The 22,465-nt window shown below is 42.9% G+C and overlaps 1 protein-coding gene and 1 pseudogene across 1 annotated transcript in view; both read left to right on the top strand.

Annotated features, from left to right (window-relative positions):
- LOC109556201 (uncharacterized) overlaps positions 1-22,465 on the top strand; it is a 118,566-nt gene that overhangs the window by 26,460 nt on the left and 69,641 nt on the right. The window lies entirely within an intron of this gene.
- Positions 3,464-20,528, top strand: LOC139180326 (eukaryotic translation initiation factor 4E type 2 pseudogene; annotated as a pseudogene).

Genomic DNA, 22,465 nt, shown 5'->3' on the forward strand with positions numbered 1-22,465 from the left:
GATCCTAGGCCCCTCAGAAGAGATTGAATCCGCACACTTGCATTGCAAAGCAATTCTTAACCATTGGACCACCAAGGGAGAGCTTGTTGCTACCATTTGACTGGGGAGCAAACAGACTCAGGATAAAGCTTGGTTATTCATACAGCTCCCTGAGCTCTGAGCCAACATGCTTTCTGCCACACTCTGCCACTTCTCAGAGAAGATTTTCAAGTGAGCCCTAACTGCCTCCCTCCCAGAGGGTCTCTCAGTAGACTGCCATCCTCTCTGATGAGCTCCCCTTTCCTGGCCAGCATTTCGAGACTTACTGACTTACCAAATTACTTAAGTGGGAATTGAGGGAAAAAGCCTTACAAATTAGATGAGCTTTCACTCACTATTAAAGGCTGAAGCCTAAGTCATCAGCCAAGACATAGGCTGATCCTGTCTTTGGGCCAAGGATCAGCCCTAGCAGCAAAGTGAGGAGCCAGCTGAAGTTGTTAGAGTTCAGCTTAGATGTGGCCTGTCATGCTTCCTCCTCCAATGATGTTACCCCATACAGAAATCCATAGTTAGTGCAGCCGCTGCTGTCAAGACCTGATCACTTAAGTGATGCTCACTTCAGGCCCATGGACCCAGCAGCCTTCGGATTGAATTAATTTACTTGCCAAATCATAGGTCCAGAAATTTAGGGGCCACTAGTAAGAATCTTGCCAGATCTCATGACTGATCTTTGCAGAGAATCCAAGTGTTCATAAAATGCTTTTTACTTACATTATTCCATTTGTTCTTCCCACCAACCTGGTAACAAAGGCTAGGTAGGGGCTCAGTGTTCTGTTTTACAAATAGGAATCAAATTCAGAGAGACTCAGAGCCTGGCTCAGAGCCTCACAATCTTTCGGGCAGAGGCTGAACACTGATCAAGCTGCAAACCTTGCCCTTGCACGCCGTTGCTCCTTCTCTTTTCACTACTCTCTCACTCGGTCTTGTCCATCTCTGCCCTTGCCATTGACCCACTAACTGTGAACAGTCACCGGCTCAGACCAAGCTTCACTAGACCAAGCAGGGCCTGCTCTTTCTCAGGCTTCACTTCCCAAGCCTTCTTGGGTGACTTCCCACAGAACAGATGCGATGCTTTACAGGTGATCATCAGTCTTTGCTGTCACTTGGGAATCCAGTTGAGTCTGCAGCCCTAAGCTGCCACAAATGTTCTTTTTCCCCAAGCAAGTACCTGTGTTTTAATGTCATACTCCCCATTTGAAAAACTTACAGCTTCACTTGGTGTCTTTAGGGTGTACAGTAAACTGAGAAATTGCCCTGGAAGTCAAGGCTTTTCTGTGGGTTGGCTCAGTGAAGATCATCTGACCTGAAGCTCACTCTGCCCTTGACCAGTGGGCAGAGACAGTGGTCTCCACACTACCCAGCTCAGAGTCAAAGCCTGCTGACCACCCACCCACACCCTGTCCTATCTCTAACCTAGCTTCCCTTCTAAAATGTTGTCATTTTGGATACTTTCTATGATTAGATTCGTATTGTATGTAACTTTTTGGAATTGGCTTTTTTCTACAAAGAGGCCTGGCGTGCTGCGATTCATGGGGTCGCAGAGTCAGACATGACTGAGCGACTGATCTGATCTGATCTGATCTGATAATCCCCTGGAGATTCATCCAAATCATGATACAGATTTTTGTTTTTATTTACCACCTAAAGTCCATACATTAAGAATTTTTCAAACTTAAGTTTAATTAATTTTTTGAAAATTCACTTAGATTGTGTGTGTGTGTGTTTAATTAAAATCTGTAGCTGAAGTTACAGTGTGTGCCACTTCCTGCTGACTCAGTCCATCCGTGATGGGGATAAAGAGCAGGTCTTGGGCAGAAGGACCACCTTTTCTGTGTGACCCCTGTCGTTCATGTTATCTGGAAGATCTAAATGGCTGGTTGGCCATTTCCAATATAAAGAACCTGAACCGGGCCCACACCAAACCCCTCCAGGCCCTCTTGTGGACATCCTAGGGGAATCTGTCAATGTCTGTGTGCCATCCGTCAGAAACAAGCAGAGATGCCTTGTGAGGTGACGCCCACGTCACTGGAGGCGTTCAGGGTGAGCCAATGGCTGTGTTCTCAGGTGTGGGACTCAGCAGAGGGTACAGTTTGTAGATGATGGGCAAATGTATTTTATTCAACAGAGTAAAACATAAAAAGTCCCTGTTTAGTCATCTGCTCAGAAGGGACTCTGGATTTGAAAGGTCCTTAAGGCTTAACGGGACCCCATCGGGGACAGGGTTTCACAGGGTTTATAAGGAGCAAAATTCAATGGCCAAGAACACCTCTGGCCAACTGTGAAGCCCGATACAAATACTAGCAATTTCACAAAGTCTCTTGATTTTACATGAACTCAGTTTCATCTAAGTAGCATTTTGGCTACGTGCCACTAGAAAGGAAATTTCCCTGTGTGTATGTTATTTTTCAAAAAACTGAGAGACCTCGGTTTGCCATGACTGTGCAGGTTAAACAGGAAAATGAAAACAAACACACACTTGTTTGTGTTTCTGAAAGGGGACAGCAGAGTTCAGTATAGAGCTGGAAACAAAGCCAGCAGCTTCCTGTGAAATGTCTGTGGGCGGGAACTACAGACTCCCAGGATAACTTCCAGTTTCTTATGGTAACAGTTACAAAGTGGCCATCAAGTAAGAACAAAGGTCAGTCCAGGCACATCCAGGGTCCTGGGCTTTGAAACAGTATCTAAAACTAACATAAATCCTTGAAAACTTACAAGTTCTTGCTCTTTTGACTCCACATTTGAGATGCAGAGGGGAGCTAAACTACATCTCTGTATATTTAACATTTTTTTCCCCCCCATTTCAACTTTCCCAAAATAAGACCTTTGCTTAGATCAGGCAGAGCCTGAGGAAATGAGAGCATCACCCACCCTGGGATGAGCCCATCCCACTTGAAGACTGTAAGAAGCTTGTTCCACTGGGAAGAGGTCCCGCTCACCTTGGTAGTGAGTAATTCCTGCTGGCCGCCACTGACCCCAGGCTGAAGCGAGGCCTTCAGAAGCACAGAGGGAGATCTGTGTGCTCCTGCGCCTCTCAGCTTCTGGACAGCCCAGCCCTGCCTGGAATCGCCGGGCACTGACATGATGCCTGAGACCAGATTACACATCCTCATTTTTCATGATGAATCCTACCTACTGTTATTTCATTTTGTGAATCTTGATAAGAATAGGAATCATAAGATATATCTTTACATATCTCTCTCCACCCCAGACCCCAAGTCCTGAGTGCCCCTTCACCCCATGCTTCTTTTTTATCCCTGTAATTGCCACATTTTGTTTCATGATTTTCCAGTCAGCTTCACTAAAATGAGCACCTTTCAGGCAGCAACAATATCTTTTTTTCTTGGTCTCCCCTGCCCTGAGCAAAATGCCTTGTCTGTATTACGTGCTTGGTAAATGTTTATTGACTGAACATAGAAGAACCAGAATGCCTAGGAAGGTGGACAGGATCCATAGGAAGGGGAAGACCTTGGAGTCCAGTTTACAAGAGGAACTAGGTAGGTGTGTGTGTGTGTTGGGAGTCTGTGGTAGACGTACTAATGGACCCTCAAAAATGTCTATGTCTGAATTTCTGGAAGCTGTGAATATGGTACATGGCAAAGGAGAATTAAAAATTGCAGATGGGGTTAAGGTTACTCTCCTGCTGACTTAAAAGTCAGGAGATTATTGTGCATTATCCAGGTGACCAGTGTAATCACAGGGTTCTTATAAGAGGGAGGCAGAACAGTCACAGTCAGAGCAGAAGACAGGACAACAGAAGCAGAGACTGGGGTAATATGGCCACAAGCCAAGGAACGCAGGCAGCCACCCGAAGATGGGAGAAGCAAGGAAGGATTCTCCCCTTGAGCCCCCAGAATGAACGCATCTCTGCCAGCACCTTCATCTTAGCCCTGGAAGGCCCTGAAGACTTCTGAGCTCCAGAACTGTAGGATAACTTACCATCTTATGAAAAAATAAAAATAACCAGAATGAAATTTTTTGGCCAATTCAATATATTTGTATTGTTTTAAGCCCACTGAATTTGTGATAATTTGTTACAGCAGCAGTTGGAAACTAATATAGAGGCTAAGCTTAGTGGAAAGAGCCTAATGAAAGCCATGAACTTGGAAAAGGAGATGGCCATGTGGGAATAGCTTGCAAGCATCCAAAGAGACGTTCCCAGCTGAGTCACCATAGATCAAAATGTGATCAGAATTAGTTACTAGCTCCATGTGTGCTGCCTCTAGCCTCCCAAGTGATGAATGTCTCCAAGAACTTGGGAGATGCCCTAGTAGAGTTACTATAAAAGGGTCTGTCAGACCTGGGTTTGAGTTCTCTGCCTCCTATAACTGTATGGTCTTCGGCAAGTTATGTCACCTCTCTAAGCCACAGTTTTCTTATCTGCAAACTAGGGATAAATCTGTCTCTTAATTAGAAAGTTGGTGTGAGGATTACATAATACATATAATGTCCTTAACATAATGCCAGTGACATAGTAAACAGAAACTGCTGTTACTGCAAATAGGCATACGATCTTGTTTATAACAAAGGTCTTTGAGGTATCCCTATATTCCTCACTAACTGAGTCATATGCAGAGTCTGTGGTTGGCCTTCCCTGGTGGCTCAGATGGTAAAGAATCTGCCTGCAATGTGGGAGACCTGAGTTCGATCCCTGGGTTGGGATGATCCCCTGGAGAAGAGAATGGCAACCCTCTCCTGTATTCTTGCCTGGAGAACTCCATGGACAGAGGAGCCTGGCGGGTCACAGTGGTCTACAGTCCATGGGGTTCCCAAGAGTCAGACACAGCTGAGCGACTTTCACTTTCAGAGTCTGTGGTGTGTTCTGGGGACAAAAGCCTGAGAACAACAACTAGGATGGCTGAAAGACCCCAAATTGAGTTCTCTTAAAAGAAGGCCCAGACTTCTCTGGTGGTCCAGTGGTTAAAATTCCACGTGCTAATGCAGGGAACGTGGGTTCAGTCCTGGTCTGGGAAGACTGCACCTACTTCCGGGGCAACTAAGCCCATGTGCCACAACTACTGAACCTGCACGCCGAGAGCCTGTGCTCAGCAACGGGAGCAGCCACTGCAGTGAGAAGCCCACACGCAGCAGTGAAGACCCAACACAGCCAAAAATAAATAAACAAAATTTAAAAAGAATGGCTAAATGGAGAGGTTTCACATGAAGCTCTTGAAACATTTTCAGGACTGGTTACATGAGTGGACTCCCTTACTCAGAAAATTATTAGGAATTTCAAAATGACAACAACAGAACATTGAAGGAGCACAGGGCCCTGCTCCACAGTTCACATACCCACGATGTGACCTTGAGTATCACCATGTAAAAGTAATATCATGTAAAAGTGATGGCCTCACTGTGAGGCCGTGGTAATGACAGCTGCAAGAAAGTGAACACGTTCAAGGCTTTGGAAGGTGATGACAGTGGGGATCACAATCGGAAAGAAGAAAACAGCACATGGAAACATGATGAGGAGGAAACATCAGAATGGGGCAGAAGTCAGAGCATCAGCAAGAGGAAGGCTGTTGTCCTAGATCTGAGAACATCCCTTACGGCCCAGCTCCGCTTTCTGGTACTCCAGGAGGATCCCTGGCCATCCCACCCACTCACAAGGCTCTGAACAGAGTATCAATGCCTTTGCCTGTATAGAGCAGTCCTGAAGGTTTTACAGCAGCATGGTAGCTCCCTGGAATCTGACAGGCCACAGTAACTTTCTCAAAGAAGGAGTTAGTCGTATCTGGAGGATGATGCAGATAAAAATGGTGGCAAGTGAATTATTTTGTTATGGAAGGGTATGGCATCCTGTTGCTGGCAGAATCTCATCCTGGCTTTGCTAGGGGACTAGTTCACGGTTGTGGAGGAACTCTGTGGGCGCCTGCACTCTCTGTGTGGTTTCAGAAAAACATTATTTCAATGTAGAATAAGACTGCAAGTGACCTAGCATCCACAGCCCCAAACGGGACATCTGTGTGTTTAAAATGGGTGGGAGTTCTCCAGTCAGTCCTTCCCTTTGCTCACTAAGGGATATCCGTGAGCCTCACGCTCCAACACTTTTGCACTCATTCCTACCCTCCAGCATTGCTGACTTTATAAAGCAGAAAAATGGAAAATGTGACTTTGTAATAGATACACTTTGTCTTTTAATGGGGTTCTGTGGAGGGGAGTTCAGCCTTTTGTTTTGCTCTCTGCCGCCTAGATGCCTCTTGGGCATTCTGTTGTGTTCTTCTCATGCTGTGACATTGTGACCACAAGTTCGAGCCAGAACTGCCACCTGAGGCTTGTCAGTGTTGTGAACGTCTGTGCATCCAGGGAATGCTTTCTGTTGGAGAGTGCTGGGATAGCTCTAAGTGCTCTCTTCTAGCTCTGCCGTGAAATTACTGGGACATTTTGTTAATGTATTTCCCCTCTCCCCCCAAGCCCAGTTCTAAAATGTGTTTCTGATTTTGTCTAGTTTCTGCTTCTGCCCTCCCTCCCTCCTTCCCTCCTGTGGTGCTCTCGTTCTTCTGAGCCGCAGCTGTACTTAGTACTCCATCCAGGGGCTGCACCAGTTTGACTGAGGCAGTTGGGAAGGATGCTAAACTGGAGCAGAATCTAGTTCGATTTAGGAGTTAGATTATAATGCATGTTCCAAGGGTGGGAACTGGAGCCAAAGACCGTGACTGTAATTATTTTCCCAGATGAGCAGGGCCTGTGTGTCCAGACTATTTCTGTGGGTTCTTACATGCCCCTCTTTGGGGAAGGGAAATGGGTTGTTGCTGGCCTTAACATTTAGTATGGTAAATTCTGTGATCCTGAAAGTGGGACATCTGAAGAGAAGGTGGCCTTGATGAATGGCTTCGTGTGCGTGGCTGTGCCTGACTGTAGTGGCCGGTAAACCTTTCAGTCCCCATCACCTGTTAAACCCAGGATTTAAATACCAGGATGATCCAGGATGCCCAGACAGAAACCTCTTAAAGGTTAATGCAGACATGCTTTTAAAATGACCTTTCATCAGAGCACCTAGAATTCAAATAAGTAATGAATCAGAGTCCTATAGCAACCTGAAAGTAGCTTTTATCTGATTCTTGTGAGTGAGGATTGCAGTTCTTGAGTTAAGTCTTTCTTTAAACCATATCCTTGAAGGCTCGGAGGATCCTCAGCCACCTGGTCTCAGAGAAAGATATGAGAGTGACAGGCATTTCCTTATTGTGTGTAGATCACTTTCTTCTTACTTTCCAACTTCTGAATACTCTCTAATTATCACTGTTTGTGGAGGGCTCAGACAAATACAGGAGTAACTTTGGCTAAAATAGGAAACACAGTCCACTTCCTGAGGTTTATTTAGATCCCAGGGAGGTCTTCACTTTTATATAAACTGAGATTTACCGTGGACATTCCGAAGAGAGCAGAGATTTGTGTGCATGGATGGGTGCACATGTGTAGAATGTTTAATGAGTGAGGGTCTTATCAGACCAAGTGTTTGTGTACATTGTCCTTTTCTTCTTTTTGCCTTTTTTGGTCTCATTTGTTTAAGCTTTTTGAATCTCTTCTTAAAAATTGAAGTATAGTTGATATACAGTGTTGTGTTAATTTCTGCTGTGCAGCAAAGAGATTCAGTTATATATATGTCTGTCTACTCAGTCGTGTCCGACTCTTTATGACCTCATAGACTGTAGCCCACCAGACTCCTCTGTCCATGGAATTTTCCCAGGCAGGAATACTGGAGTGGGTTGTCATTTCCTCCTCCAGAGGATCTTCCCAACCCAAGGATTGAATCTGCATCTCCTGCATTGGCAGGCAGATTCTTTACCACTGAGCCACCTGGGAAGTCCTCATCTTATATATCATGATTTGCATCTTCTAACCCCAATCCATGTCTCCCCCAAGGTTTTTTAATCTCTTATATTTTCTAGAGCTGCTCCTGTTTCCCTTTTCTCTTTGTCATTGAAGTATTTAAAAGTTAACTTTTTCTATCAAAAACTTACTGACTCTATGTTGGCTGGAACAAAGGGTTATATCTCTATTAGGCAGAATCTTACCTGCAGTCTTCACAGAGATACTCCGCCTAGGAGATTTAAATGAGGGGTTAAATAGTCAATATGTTCAAATGACCTATTTTTTCAGACTAGCTTGAAAGGTTTTTTTCCCATTTATTTTAACTCCATGGGCCTCTGATATGATGAGATATGACACAGCTTTGGGTATATCATCACATGTTCTAGAAATCAAGGGAAGAAGGTCACTGGGGGACTGGAAGTAGGTCTCTACTTTGGCTATTTTCCCATGACCCCTTTGCTGGGTTTTTCCATTTGTAGTTGGCCTTCACTTTCCTCCAGGGCTCTTTTCTCTCCAGTTTTCTGTTCATGCGTGTGTGCTTTTTCTCCTGGGACAACAGTTTTCTACCTGGAGAGAAACTTGTGTGGTCCACAGCGCTCCAAGATGAAATCCAAGTATTTGCCAGTGAAAGGAGAGGGAGCAGGGTCTGCGACGAGAGCTGATTGTACTTTGAGAGGAATTGTCTACTGCAGTGATAGTAGACATGCCAGAGGGTAAAAAAGAAGCAACAGATTTGACCCCAATAGAGACAACTCGAACTAAGGGGAAGAAACTGCAGGCATAACATAAAGGAGAGCTTTGTAATAAGCCAACCAAAGAGAGGAGAAACTTTGGCACCTCTGTCCCCAGAAGTGTTCAGGCAGAAGGTAAGCAACCACTGAGCTGGAGAGCAGACGACTCCTCATCACGGCAGGTGCTCAGATTCTGGAGAAATGAAGAGTTGTGCTAAATGCCTAAAATTATTTCTACTTCTGATACCTGGTGTATGATGGTTGCTCAGTCGTGTCCTACTCTTAGAGACCCCGTGGACTGTAGACTGCCAAGCTCCTCTGTCCATGGAATTCTCCAGGCAAGAATACTGGAGTGGGCAGCCATTCCCTTCTCCAGGGGAACTTCTGACCCAGGGATGGAACCTGGGTCTCCTGCATTGCAGGCAGATTCTTTACCGTTTGAGCCACCAGAGAAGCCACCAAATTTTTAAATAATGTATTTATTTTGTATTATGGTTGTGCTGTATCTTCATTGCTGCCCACAGGCTTTCTCTAGTTGTGGCGCCTGGACTTCGCATTCCCATGGCTTCTCGTGTTGTGAAGCACAGGCCCCAGCCACATGCGCCTCAGTAGTGCAGCTCAAGGGCTCTCGAGCACAGGCTCAGCAGCTGCGGCACGCAGGCTTAGTTGTTCTGTGACATGTTGCTGTATGACATGTGGAACCTCCCAGACCAGGGTGTGGTAGCTCAAGGGCTCTCGAGCACAGGCTCAGCAGCTGCGGCACGCAGGCTTAGTTGTTCTGTGGCATGTTGCTGAATGACATGTGGAATCTCCCAGACCAGGGGTCGAGCCTGTGTCCCCTGCATTGGCAAGTGGATTTTTATTCACTCCATCACCAGGGAAGTCCTCTAGCAAATATTTTAAGAAAGTAGGTTTTTAAGAGCCCTCAAGCTTTTCTCAAAAATTTAATGCAATTTTTGAACAATATAGAACATACATACACACACACACATACTGTTCTTTCCTGCATTCACAGCTTTTCACATGTTTTGTTGTTGTTATTCAGTCGCTAAGGTTGTGTCTGACTGTTTGCGACCCCATGGACTGCAACATGCCAGGCTTCCCTGTCTTCACTGTCTCGGAGTTTGCTCAGGTTCATGTCCATTGAGTTGGTAATGCTATCTAGCCATCTCATCCTCACATATTTTCCTATTGTGATTATTTTGCTTAGATGCAGTTTTTCTGTCTATGCATTTTCATGATTATATAATATTTCACTGAATGGACATAGTATAATTTATTATTTCCTAGTTATTGGGTGGCTTTGTTTTTTGCAATGTTTAATTATTATAAAGAACTATGCTCTAGATTTTTTGCATATGCACCTTCTCTTCCCTCTTGAAATACTCTATTAGAATAATTAGAGCTCATTAGATTGCAAATTATACAGCTCATTGGAGCAGCCTAAGTAAAAGAGGTTTGTTGATAAGCATACAGAGCAATCACAAAGATACAAAGCACAAGACACACGTAGGAACTGGAAAGGGGTGTCCAGCACACCCCATCTCCCCTCCCTGGGCTCTTGTTTTCTTTAGATTGTCTTTCTTTTTGCCTACTCCTGGTTTCCTGTTCCCTTATAACTGGTTCATGTGAGCCTTTGACATGCCTTGGAGCCAAAGACCTCAGGTTTTTATCAAATGAGTCCAGAGCCAACCACTATCTGATCAGAATTTCAGTATCTCTTATGTCAGATTCCCAAGCAAGAGTCTGCTAAGCCACGGGCCTCAGACTTTGTGACCCGAGCTCTCCTCTGATTGGTGGAGGGAAAAAGGCTTGGTAGTGGTGGCAGGGTTCTGGAGTCTGTCCAGATTCAAATAGAGCTCTACCACTTACTAGCCATGTAGATGTGTGTTAGTTTCTTGGCTTTTCTGTGTCTCTGTTTGCTTCTCTGTAAAATGTGGATAGCTCTGCCACTTACTGCATGATGTTATTATGAGGATAAAATAAAACAATCCTTGTTAAGGATTTAAGAAAGGTCCTAAGTCCTCAATATGTGTTAGCTCTTAGTTGTTTTTTAAAAAATTTTGTTTTGTGGAAAAATATACATCACATAAAATTTACCATTTTACATTTTAAATGTACAATTTTACATTTTAAATGTACCAAATTCAGTGGCATTAACTACATGCACATTTTTTTTTAAGAAGAGGAATCCAGATGGGAAAAGAAGTAATAGAACTGTATTTGCAGCTGACATGATACTATACATGAAAAACCTTAAAGATACGATCAGAAAATTACTAGAGCTAATCAATTAATTTAGTAAAGTTGTAGGATACAAAATCAATACACAGAAATCCCTTGCATTCCTATACACTAATAATGAAAAATAAGAAAGAGAAATTAAAGAAACAATCTCATCCACCACTGTAGCAAAAAGAATAAAACACCTAGAATAAACCTACGAGGAGACAAAAGTACATACACACTTTTTTTGGCAGTGCCACTTGGCTTGTGGGATCTTAATTCCCAACCAGAGATCAAATTGGGATCCAGGCAGTGAGAGCATAGTGTCTAACCACTGGACCACCAGGGAATTCCTGAGTACATACGGATGTTTGAATGTACATACATATTACCACTATCCATCCCTAGAACTTTTTCATTTTGTTTTTAAATTATCACTGTTACATGTATTTCATATATAACTGCTTGGGTCCACCCTTTGAAAGGGTATGATTGGGGTGCTCCATGAATATAGGAACATAGTGAATAGACACTCTTAAGTATTTACTGAAAATATCACATTTTTATTGATACAACTCTTTAAGCCTTACAGATCACTTTTACATGATTATTTTATGCAGTCCTCCCAAGGAAGGGCTTCTTGGAGTAGGAAGGGGTTATAATCCTTATTTTACAGGAGACCCAACTGAGATTCAGGAAATCTAAATTGCTCAGCTTCTCCAATCTTCTTGTTGAGTCAGGACTCAGTGTTGTCTTTTTCACTCCAAGTTCATGCCTTTTCCATGACATCTCAGAGATGTGATTACTCAGCCAAGCTTTATACCCATTTGTTTTTAGTTCTTATTACATATTCTATTTCAACTTACGAGAAAGAAGAGAAGAATTTCGAATTGGAACTTGTGGGTGGGTTTCATCTGGGAAGTACTGGCCTACAAGAAGTCTGTCAGCTGGTTTAGTTTACATCTTAACATATAGGAAAAACAGTAATAATTTAACTTTATATCGTATAATGTGATTCTGTGAAAGCCAAAGAGTGGAAGGACTGGTTAATGAATCTCTTAACTTTTATTTTGAGAAAGTGCTGAAATATCTGATGGAAACAAATGGCACTCCTAAGTAGACTTTTCAAAATGAGATAGTGAAAAAGTCACCATTAGAAGCAAAATGGGTGAGTGTCTGCTGGTATCTTATGGTTTGTACAGAGAAACATATTTTGTCTGATTGGCTTGATTAAATATTTTAGTGAAAAATGCCTTTGCCAAATACCAAAATTCTTATAAAAAGTCTTCATTTTAAACAAAAACTACAGGAAGAAAGCTTGTGTGGACTCAAGCTACCCCATAGCACCTTTCTAACAACTAGACTGATGTTTGCTATTAGGCAGTTTTTCCATTAAATTAATGGCCACTTTTGGGGCTAGGTACTTATCTTCCATTTGGCACTCAGGCTCATTTCCTTGTCACTTGTTCTAAAAGAAAATCACTCAGGAGAACTGAACACCTTAGTGTGATGAGATTTTATTGTGTCTGTTCTAATCATTCTTTTTGTATGAAACTTATGGATTCTCCTATGCCCTTTCATAGCAAGTCACATATCTCTTCTTTGGCTTTCAACCTGGTATCTCACCCCATCTGTCCTGTCCTGATCTTACCCTATCAACACTGCTCTACCTTCCTTAATGCAACAGTACCAGGTATACTGATTTCCTTGTAACTCTCAAGTATGCTATATTCAGCAATCCCTATGTCTTTAGTCATGCCCTTCCTTGACTTGTGTGGAGTACCTTTCCCCTTTATCCATCCTGAACATTTCAGTCCCTTCACTGCTGCCAAAACCCAACTTATTCGCTAAGGTTTTCTTGACAATTTCAACCTATATATATTTCATTCTATTGTGAGTTTGTATAGCTTATAAATTACTACCATCTTTTATTGAGCACCTATTAAGTGACAGTCCCTTTATCTCTATTCCTCATTACAACTACACAAGGTCAGTTCAGTTCAATCACTCAGTCGTGTCCGACTCTTTGTGACCCCATGAATTGCAGCACGCTCACGTCCATCGAGTCAGTGATGCCATCCAGCCATCTGTCATCCCCTTCTCCTCCTTCCCCCAATCCCTGCCAGCATCAGAGTCTTTTCCAATGAGTCAACTCTTCGCATGAGGTGGCCAAAGTACTGGAGTTTCAGCTTCAGCATCATTCCCTCCAAAGAAATCCCAGGGCTGATCTCCTTCAGAATGCACTGAATACACAAGGTAGTTATTGTCATTCTAATTTTATAAAAGAGGAAACCAAGATTCAGAGAGATTAGATAATTTTCCCAGAGTCACACATCCTAAAATGCTCAGCTGAGGCTAGAACTGCAGGGATGACAGATAGATTCTAAAGCTCTCACTCTTACACTTAAGCTGTGTCTTAATACCATGCTGCTTCGTGTGTTTTCTAAGTGTTTTATGTGTGCTAGTTTTCTCTCCTGAATTGTCTCTTAAAATCAGGGGTTATATAATTTAAAACTTGTATCCAACTGCTAGTTGCAGAGATTCAGAGTAATGATGGCTTCAATAAGATATATGTTGATTTTTCTCTTACTTAAAAGGAGTTCAGAGAAGGTCAGCTGGGACTGATGACGTGGACCCTAAGGGAGCATTATGGTCCTAGCTTCTTTTACCTCTTTCCTGAGGTAAAAGGAAAGTACCGTCTGAGCCAAGGAAGCCTCAGACGGTAAAGAATCAGCCTGCAATGCAGGAGACTGGAGTTTGATCCCTTGGTCGGGAAGATCCCCTGGAGAAGGGAATGGCTACCCACTCTAGTATTCTTGCCTGGAGAATTCCATGGACAGAGGAGCCTGGTGGGCTGAAGCCCCACAGGCACAAAGAGCCGGACATGACTGACTGACTAACACTTTCACTTTCTGCCATCCCCAGGATGTGAGCCTTGTCCTTTTGTTTATAAAATGGCATCTGGAAGTCCACCCATCATATCTTTGTTCCAGGCAAGGTGGAGGAAAAGATGAAGGGAAAAGGGAAAACAGACAGCTTCTGTTTATATCTCATTGGGCACCACATATGCAAGGAATCCTGGGAAATATTTTATAGCTGAGTACACTAATTCACCGAATAATGAAGGTGTAGTCTGTTTTCGAGAAAGAAATGAATGTTGAACAGGCAACTAGTGGTCTCTACAGAGACCCATGTCCCCATCTTCTTTTATTTAGTTTTCATTCCAATCCCAAAGAAAGGCAATGCCAAAGAATGCTCAAACTAACGCACAATCGCACTCATCTCACATGCTAGTAAAGTAATGCTCAAAATTCTCCAAGCCAGGCTTCAGCAATACGTGAACCGTGAACTTTCAGATGTTCAAGCTGGTTTTAGAAAAGGCAGAGGAACCAGAGATCAAATTGCCAACATCCGCTGGATCATGGAAAAAGCAAGAGAGTTCCAGAAAAACATCTATTTCTGCTTTATTGACTATGCCAAAGCCTTTGACTGTGTGGATCACAAGAAACTGTGGAAAATTCTGAAGGAGATGGGAATACCAGACCACCTGACCTGCCTCTTGAGAAACCTATATGCAGGTCAGGAAGCAACAGTTAGAACAGGACATGGAACAACAGACTGGTTCCAAATAGGAAAAGGAGTCCGTCAAGGCTGTATATTGTCACCCTGCTTATTTAACTTATATGCAGAGTATATCATGAGAAACGCTGGACTGGAAGAAGCACAAGCTGGAAATCAAGATTGCCGGGAGAAATATCAATAACCTGAGATATGCAGATGACACCACCCTTATGGCAGAAAGTGAAGAAGAACTAAAGAGCCTCTTGGTGAAAGTGAAAGTGGAGAGTGAAAAAGTTGGCTTAAAGCTCAACATTCAGAAAATGAAGATCATGGCATCTGGTCCCATCACTTCATGGGAAATAGATGGGGAAACAGTGGAAACAGTGTCAGACTTTATTTTTGGGGGCTCCAAAATCTCTGCAGATGGTGACTGCAGCCGTGAAATTAAAAGACGCTTACTCCTTGGAAGGAAAGTTATGACCAACCTAGATGGCATATTCAAAAGCAGAGACATTACTTTGGCAACAAAGGTCCGTGTAGTCAAGGCTATGGTTTTTCCTGTGGTCATGTATGGATGTGAGAGTTGGACTGTGAAGAAGGCTGAGCGCCGAAGAATTGATGCTTTTGAACTGTGGTGTTGGAGAAGACTCTTGAGAGTCCCTTGGACTGCAAGGAGATCCAACCAGTCCATTCTGAAGGAGATCAGCCCTGGGATTTCTTTGGAAGGAATGATGCTAAAGCTGAAACTCCAGTACTTTGGCGACCTCATGCGAAGAGTTGACTCATTGGAAAAGACTCGGATGCTGGGGGGGATTGGGGGCAGGAGGAGAAGGGGACAACAGAGGATGAGATGGCTGGATGGCATCACCGACTCGTTGGATGTGAGTTTGAGTGAACTCCGGAAGTTGGTGATAGACAGGGAGGCCTGGCGTGCTGCGATTCATGGGGTCACAAAGAGTTGGACACGACTGAGCGACTGAATTGAACTGAACACCAAATGGTGCTCAATAACCACTGGTGGACAGTTTAATGCAGAGAAATAGCGAGTGGAAAAAGATGATTTAGAAAACTGATAAATGAAGAAACTGAAGAGACAATAGCCACATGCGATTTCTAATTTATAAATATTTTTATAAAAGCAAAATACCCACTGTCTTCTCCCTAAAAAACCCTGCTGTTATTCAGGCATCCTGTATGGAATGCTTAAAAAATTAACATCAAGATTAAGAAAATGAGGCCAAGTCATTTCAAATTATTTTGAGTAGATTCATGGTTGTTTCTTTCAGTCTTTATTCTTTGCATACATTTTATTTCCATTTATGAAATTGGAATCATAAAATGTTCTGTTTTGCAAAAGGACTCATTGCAAACCATCACTTCTAACAAAATGACCAGAACTCAGGCATATCTTATGAGCACTTAGAGAAAAAGGGTAGATTATATTTCCAAAAGAAATTAGTGCTATGCATTTCCGCAACTGTCTTTTGAGTTTCTCATTTTGACTTGTAAAATAATTCAAATGCTTTAAAGAAAAAATCTATGGTAATTACCTGAAGTGTTTCACTAGCCCCCTGATTAACATCCAGAGAGAGTCTTGTTTGAGATTAAAAGCACATTTTGTAACTTAAAATTTTGATATGCATTTTCAAATTTAGAAGTTTGAGTGAATGATACATGGAACACCTGTAAGCCCTATACACAGCGTTACCAATTGTTTATAATTTGACCCATTTGTTTTATCATTCTGTCTCTCTTCCCCACTCCTCCCCCTCTCTTTTTCTATAGTATGTAGGTATGATTTTTTTTCCAGAAACTTCGGGAGTAAATTAGAGATATCATATGTTAAGAGACCCCTAAATATTTCAGAAGATTTTCTGAAAAAATGATTTATATAACCACAACAAAATGATCAGAACAAGAAGTCAATATTGATGTAATACTGTTACATAATGTATGATCCAATAGGCAAATTCCATTAATTGTCTCAATAGCATCCTTCATGTGTGTGTGCTCAGTCACTTGCATGCTCAGTTACTTCAGTTGTGTCCTACCCTATGGACTGTAGCCTACCAGGCTTCTCTGTCCATGGGGATTCTCCTGGCAAGAATACTGGAGTGGGTTGTCATGCCCTGCTTCAGGGGATCTTTCCGACCCAGGGATTGATTCTGCATCTGTTGTGTCCCCTTCATTGGCAGGCACGTTCTTTACCGCTAGCACCACGTGGGAAGCCTTTAACGTCCTTTATAGCTATTTTATTTTCCCAAGCCAGCATCCATTTTCAGACAATGTATTGCATTTGGTTGTCATGTCTCTAATCTGGAACGTCCATTGTTCCTTCTCTTTTCTTTTTATGTATTTATCTTTGGCTATGCCTGGTCTTCATTGCTCCGTGCAGGCTTTCTCTAGCTGTGGCAAGCGGGAACCGCTCTGCAGTTGTGGTGCATGGGCTTCTCACTGTGGTGGCTTCTCTTGTGGAGCATGGGCTGCAGGGTGTTCCAGCTTCAATAGTTGTGGTGTGTGGGCTCTAGAGCATATAGTTGTGGTGCATGGGTTTAGTTGCTCTGCGGCATGTGGAATCTGCCCAGACCAGGAATCAAACCCGTGTCGCCTGCATTGGCAGCTGGATTCTTAACCACTGACCACCAGGGAAGTCCCTTCTATTTTCATTAGTTGCCCTTTTACTGTGAGGACAGGCTTCCCTCCTAAAGGAGATTTTCTGATGCTGTGTGGCTATGTATTTTTCTTTTCCCTTCCAGTCTAATTGAGTTATAATTTATATATAGCACTATGTACATTTAAGGTATACAGCATGATGATTTGACTTACATACATCATGAAATGATACCACAATAAGTTTAGTGAACATCCGTTATATCATATAGATATAGCTTTAAAAAATAGAAAAAAATTTTTTTCCTTGTGGTGAGAACTCAGGATTTACTCTAACCGCTTTCATTTATAATGTACAGCCATGTTAATTACACTTATCATGTTGTAATTACATCCTTAGTACTTATTTGTCTTGTAACTGGAAGTTTGTATTTTTTAACTACTTTCATCCAGTCCTCCCCATCCCCATCTCTGGTAACCACAAATCTGATCTCTTTTTCTATGAGTTTTTGGTCTGTTTCTTTTTGAAGTATAATCATCCTAAAACACTTAGTTCCTGGTATGCAACATAGTGATTCAATATTTCTATACATTTCAAACTGATCACTATGATAAGTCTAGTTTTCATCCGTCACCATACAAAGATATTACATAATTATTGACTTTATTCCCCATACCGAGCATTTCATATCTGTGACTCATTTATTTTTAACTGCAAGTTCACACCTTCTAGTCTCCCTCACCTATTTCTCTCTTCCCCTCACCGCTCTGGCTACCACCTGTTTGTTCTCTGTATATATGAGTCTGTTTGTGTTATATTACATTTGTTCATTTGTTTTTCAGATTCTACATGTAAGTGAAATCTACAGTGCTTGTCTTTTTCTGTCTGACTTATTTCACTTAGCATAATAGCCTCTAGGTCTATCCATGTTGCAAGATTTCATTCCTTTCTATCGTTAAGTAATATTCCATTGCACATATATGCCACATCTTTATCCATTCATCTATTGATGGTCACTTAGGTTGTTTCCAAATCTTAGCTATTGAAAATAATGCTGTAATGAAACATAGGGGTGCAGATATCTTTTCAAATTAGTGTTTTCATTTTCTTCACATAAATACCCAGGAGTGGAATTACTGGGCCCTATTCTGAAGGAGGAGAAGGCGATGGCACCCCACTCCAGTACTCTTGCCTTGAAAATCCCACGGATGGAGGAGCCTAGTGGGCTGCAGTCCAGGGGGTCGCTAAGAGTCGGACACGCCTGAGCGACTTCACTTTCACTTTTCACTTTCATGTATTGGAGAAGGAAATGGCAACCCCCTCCAGTGTTCTTGCCTGGAGAATCCCAGGGACGGGGGATCCTGATGGGCTGCTGTCTATGGGGTCGCACAGAGTCAGACACGACGGAAGCGACTTAGTAGCAGCAGCAGCAGCAGCAGCAGCAGCCGCATTCTGAAGGAGATCAGCCCTGGGATTTCTTTGGAAGGAATGATGCTAAAGCTGAAACTCCAGTACTTTGGCCACCTCATGCGAAGAGTTGACTCATTGGAAAAGACTCTGATGCTGGGAGGGATTGGGGGCAGGAGGAGAAGGGGACGACAGAGGATGAGATGGCTGGATGGCATCACTGACTCAATGGACATGAGTCTGAGTGAACTCCGGGAGTTGGTGATGGACAGGGAGGCCTGGCATGCTGCGATTCATGGGGTCACAAAGAGTCGGACACGACTGAGAGACTGAACTGAACTGAACTGATGGTGGTTCTGGAGGCTATATGTTTCTGAGACTTTGTCTTAGTCTGTTAGGGCAGTTATAACTAGATGTCATAGACTGGGTGGCTTAAACAACAAAAATTTATTTCTCACAGTTCTGAAGGCTAACAAGTCCTAGATCATGGTGACAGCCAATTCAGTAACTGATGCGAGGTCGTTTTGTGGCTTCAGTCATCCACCTTGTCGCTGTATCCTCATGCGGTGGAGGCGGTGCACTGACGTCTCTCACTCTTTTTATAAGGGCATTAATCCCACCATGGAGTCTCTACCCTCATGATGGTGGTGGTTAGTCGCTAAGTCGTGTCCAACTCTTTAGACCCCATGGACTCTGGCCCTCCAGGCTCCTCTGTCCATGGGATTCTCCAGGCAAGAAAACTGGAGTGGGTTGCCATTTCCTTCTCCAGGCCACCCTTGTGATTTCATCTAAAAGTAATTACTTTCCAAAGGCCCCAGCTCCTTATACCATCACATTGGGGAGTTAGGGCTTAGGTAAATAAATTTAGGGGGGACACAAATGTTCAATCCATAATAGGCTTCATAAAGAAAAAACAAATCCCCATTGTAAGAAGATAGTGTCTCTCTTAGGAAGCATCACTATCAACAAAGCAAGTGGAGGTGATAGAATTCCAATTGAGCTATTTCAAATCCTGGAAGATGATGCTGTCAAAGTGCTGTACTCAATATGTCAGCAAATTTGGAAAACTCAGCAGTGGCCACGGGACTGGAAAAGGTCGGTTTTCATTCCAATCCCAAAGAAAGGCAATGCCAAAGAATGCTCAAACTACCACACAATTGTACGCATCTCACATGCTAGTAAAGGAATGCTCAAAATTCTCCAAGCCAGGCTTCAACAACACATGAACCATGAACTTCCAGATGTTCAAGCTGGTTTTAGAAAAGGCAGAGGAACCAGAGATCAAATTGCCAACATCTGCTGGATCATCAAAAAAGCACAAGAGTTCCAGAAAAACATCTATTTCTGCTTTATTGACTATGCCAAAGCCTTTGACTGTGTGGATCACAAGAAACTATGGAAAATTCTGAAGGAGATGGGAATACCAGACCACCTGACCTGCCTCTTGAGAAACCTATATGCAGGTCAGGAAGCAACAGTTAGAACAGGACATGGAACAACAGACTGGTTCCAAATAGGAAAAGGAGTCCGTCAAGGCTGTATATTGTCACCCTGCTTATTTAACTTATATGCAGAGTACATCATGAGAAATGCTTGGAAAACTGGAAATAGAACTGCCTTATGATCCAGCAATCCCACTGCTGGGCATACACACTGAGGAAACCAGAAGGGAGAGAGACACGTGTACCCCAATGTTCATCGCAGCACTGTTTATAATAGCCAGGACATGGAAGCAACCTAGATGTCCATCAGCAGATGAATGGATAGGAAAGCTGTGGTACATATACACAATGGAGTATTACTCAGCCATTAAAAAGAATACATTTGAATCAGTTCTAATGAGGTGGATGAAACTGGAGCCTATTATACAGAGTGAAGTAAGCCAGAAGGAAAAACACCAATACAGTATACTAACGCATATATATGGAATTTAGAAAGATGGTAACGACAACCCTGTATACGAGACAGCAAAAGAGACACTGATGTATAGAACAGGCTTATGGACTCTGTGGGAGAGGGAGAGGGTGGGAAGATTTGGGAGAATGGCATCGAAACATGTGAAATGTCATGTATGAAACGAGATGCCAGTCCAGGTTCAATGCACGATGCTGGATGCTTGGGGCTGGTGCACTGGGACGACCCAGAGGGATGGTATGGGGAGGGAGGAGGGAAGAGGGTTCAGGATGGGGAACACATGAGAAATAAAGGAATAAAAAATTAAAAAAAAAAAAAAAAGAAATGCTGGGCTGGAGGAAGTACAAGCTGGAATCAAGATTGCTGGGAGAAATATCAATAACCTCAGATATGCAGATGACACCACCCTTATGGCAGAAAGTGAAGAGGAACTACAAAGCCTCTTGATGAAAGTGAAAGAGGAGAGTGAAAAAGTTGGCTTAAAGCTCAACATTCAGAAAACGAAGATCATGGCATCTGGTCCCATCACTTTATGGGAAATAGATGGGGGAACAGTGGATGACTTTATTTGGGGGGGGGGCTCTAAAATCACTGCAGATGGTGATTGCAACCATGAAATTAAAAGATGCTTACTCCTTGGAAGGAAAGTTATGACCAACTTAGACAGCATATTCAAAAGCAGAGACATTACTTTGTCAACAAAGGTCCATCTAGTCAAGGCTATAGTTTTTCCAGTGGTCATGTATGGATGTGAGAGTTGGACTATAAAGAAAGCTGAGAGCTGAAGGTTTGATTCTTTTGAACTGTGGTGTTGGAGAAGACTCTTGAGAGCCCTTGGACAGCAAGGAGATCCAACCAGTCCATCCTAAAGGAGATCAGTCCTGAGTGTTCATTGGGAAGACTGATAAAGCTGAAAGTCCAATGCTTTGACCACCTGATGTGAAGAGCTGACTCATTTGAAAAGACTCTGATGCTGGGAAAGATTGAGGGCAGGAGGAGAAGGGGACGACAGAGGATGAGATGGTTGGATGGCATCACCCACTCAATGGACATGAGTTTGGGTGGACTCTGGCAGTTGGTGATGGACAGGGAGGCCTGGCATGCTGTGGTTCATGGAGTCACAAAGAGTTGGACACGACTGAGTGACTGAGCTGAACTGAGTGTCTCTCTTGGGCTAGGTAACTCTGATAGTGAAAGTTAAAGCCCATGTCTAGTAAAAATGATTCTTTACTCTATTCTCTATAATATAACCCTTTAATTTTATTCTTATTTCTACTGTCAAATGCTTTGGGAATTTGGTCACTCTCCTCTTGTTTAGCACTAAAGACTGTTTCTCATTTGTTGCTGTTAAACAAATCTGGATTTAAATTCCATACTTCCTGTTGTGTGTGTGACATGAAATACCTTCTTTGGACTTCAGTCTGTTTGCTTGTAAAATAGGCATGACTTAGGCCTATTTCAAAAGTGTTGTTGGGAGTGGGAGCAATAAATGCGATAATGTATGTGAAGGTATGTAACATGGTGCCTGATATAGGAAAGCAGTGCTGCTGCTGCTGCCAAGTCGCTTCAGTCGTGTCCGACTCTGTGCGACCCCATAGACGGCAGCCCACCAGGCTTCCCGTCCCTGGGATTCTCCAGGCAAGAACACTGGAGTGGGTTGCCATTTCCTTCTCCAATGCATGAAAGTGAAAAGTGAAAGTGAAGTCGCTCAGGCGTGTCCGACTCTTAGCGACGCCATGGACTGCAGCCTACCAGGCTTCTCCGTCCATAGGATTTTCCAGGCAAAAGTACTGGAGTGGGGTGCCATTGCCTTCTCCGAGGAAAGCAGTACCTGTCTTTAATTTAAAATTCCACCTTTAAGTGACCCACTTTTGCAAATTTCTTCACTTTCAGGAAGTTAGATGCTTGACATGCACAGAGAAGTTAGACGAGCTTCTTAGATACAAAGTCTGCATCAAAAAGAGAAAGGTTTAGAGGTATTTACTAAGTTTTAGAACATTCATGTGGGTCTATCAGTTTTTTCCTATCTTCCTCTTTCTTTCCCTTCCTTTGTCACATACTGAATGACATTTGCTATGTGCAGTCACCATTGTAGGCACTAGAGATGGTGCAGCAAATACAATTTGCTGAGCTGACATCAATTATTTTTAATCAAAGAAGACAGAGG

Source organism: Bos indicus, chromosome 3 (assembly GCF_029378745.1).
Source record: "Bos indicus isolate NIAB-ARS_2022 breed Sahiwal x Tharparkar chromosome 3, NIAB-ARS_B.indTharparkar_mat_pri_1.0, whole genome shotgun sequence".
Lineage (NCBI taxonomy): Eukaryota > Metazoa > Chordata > Mammalia > Artiodactyla > Bovidae > Bos > Bos indicus.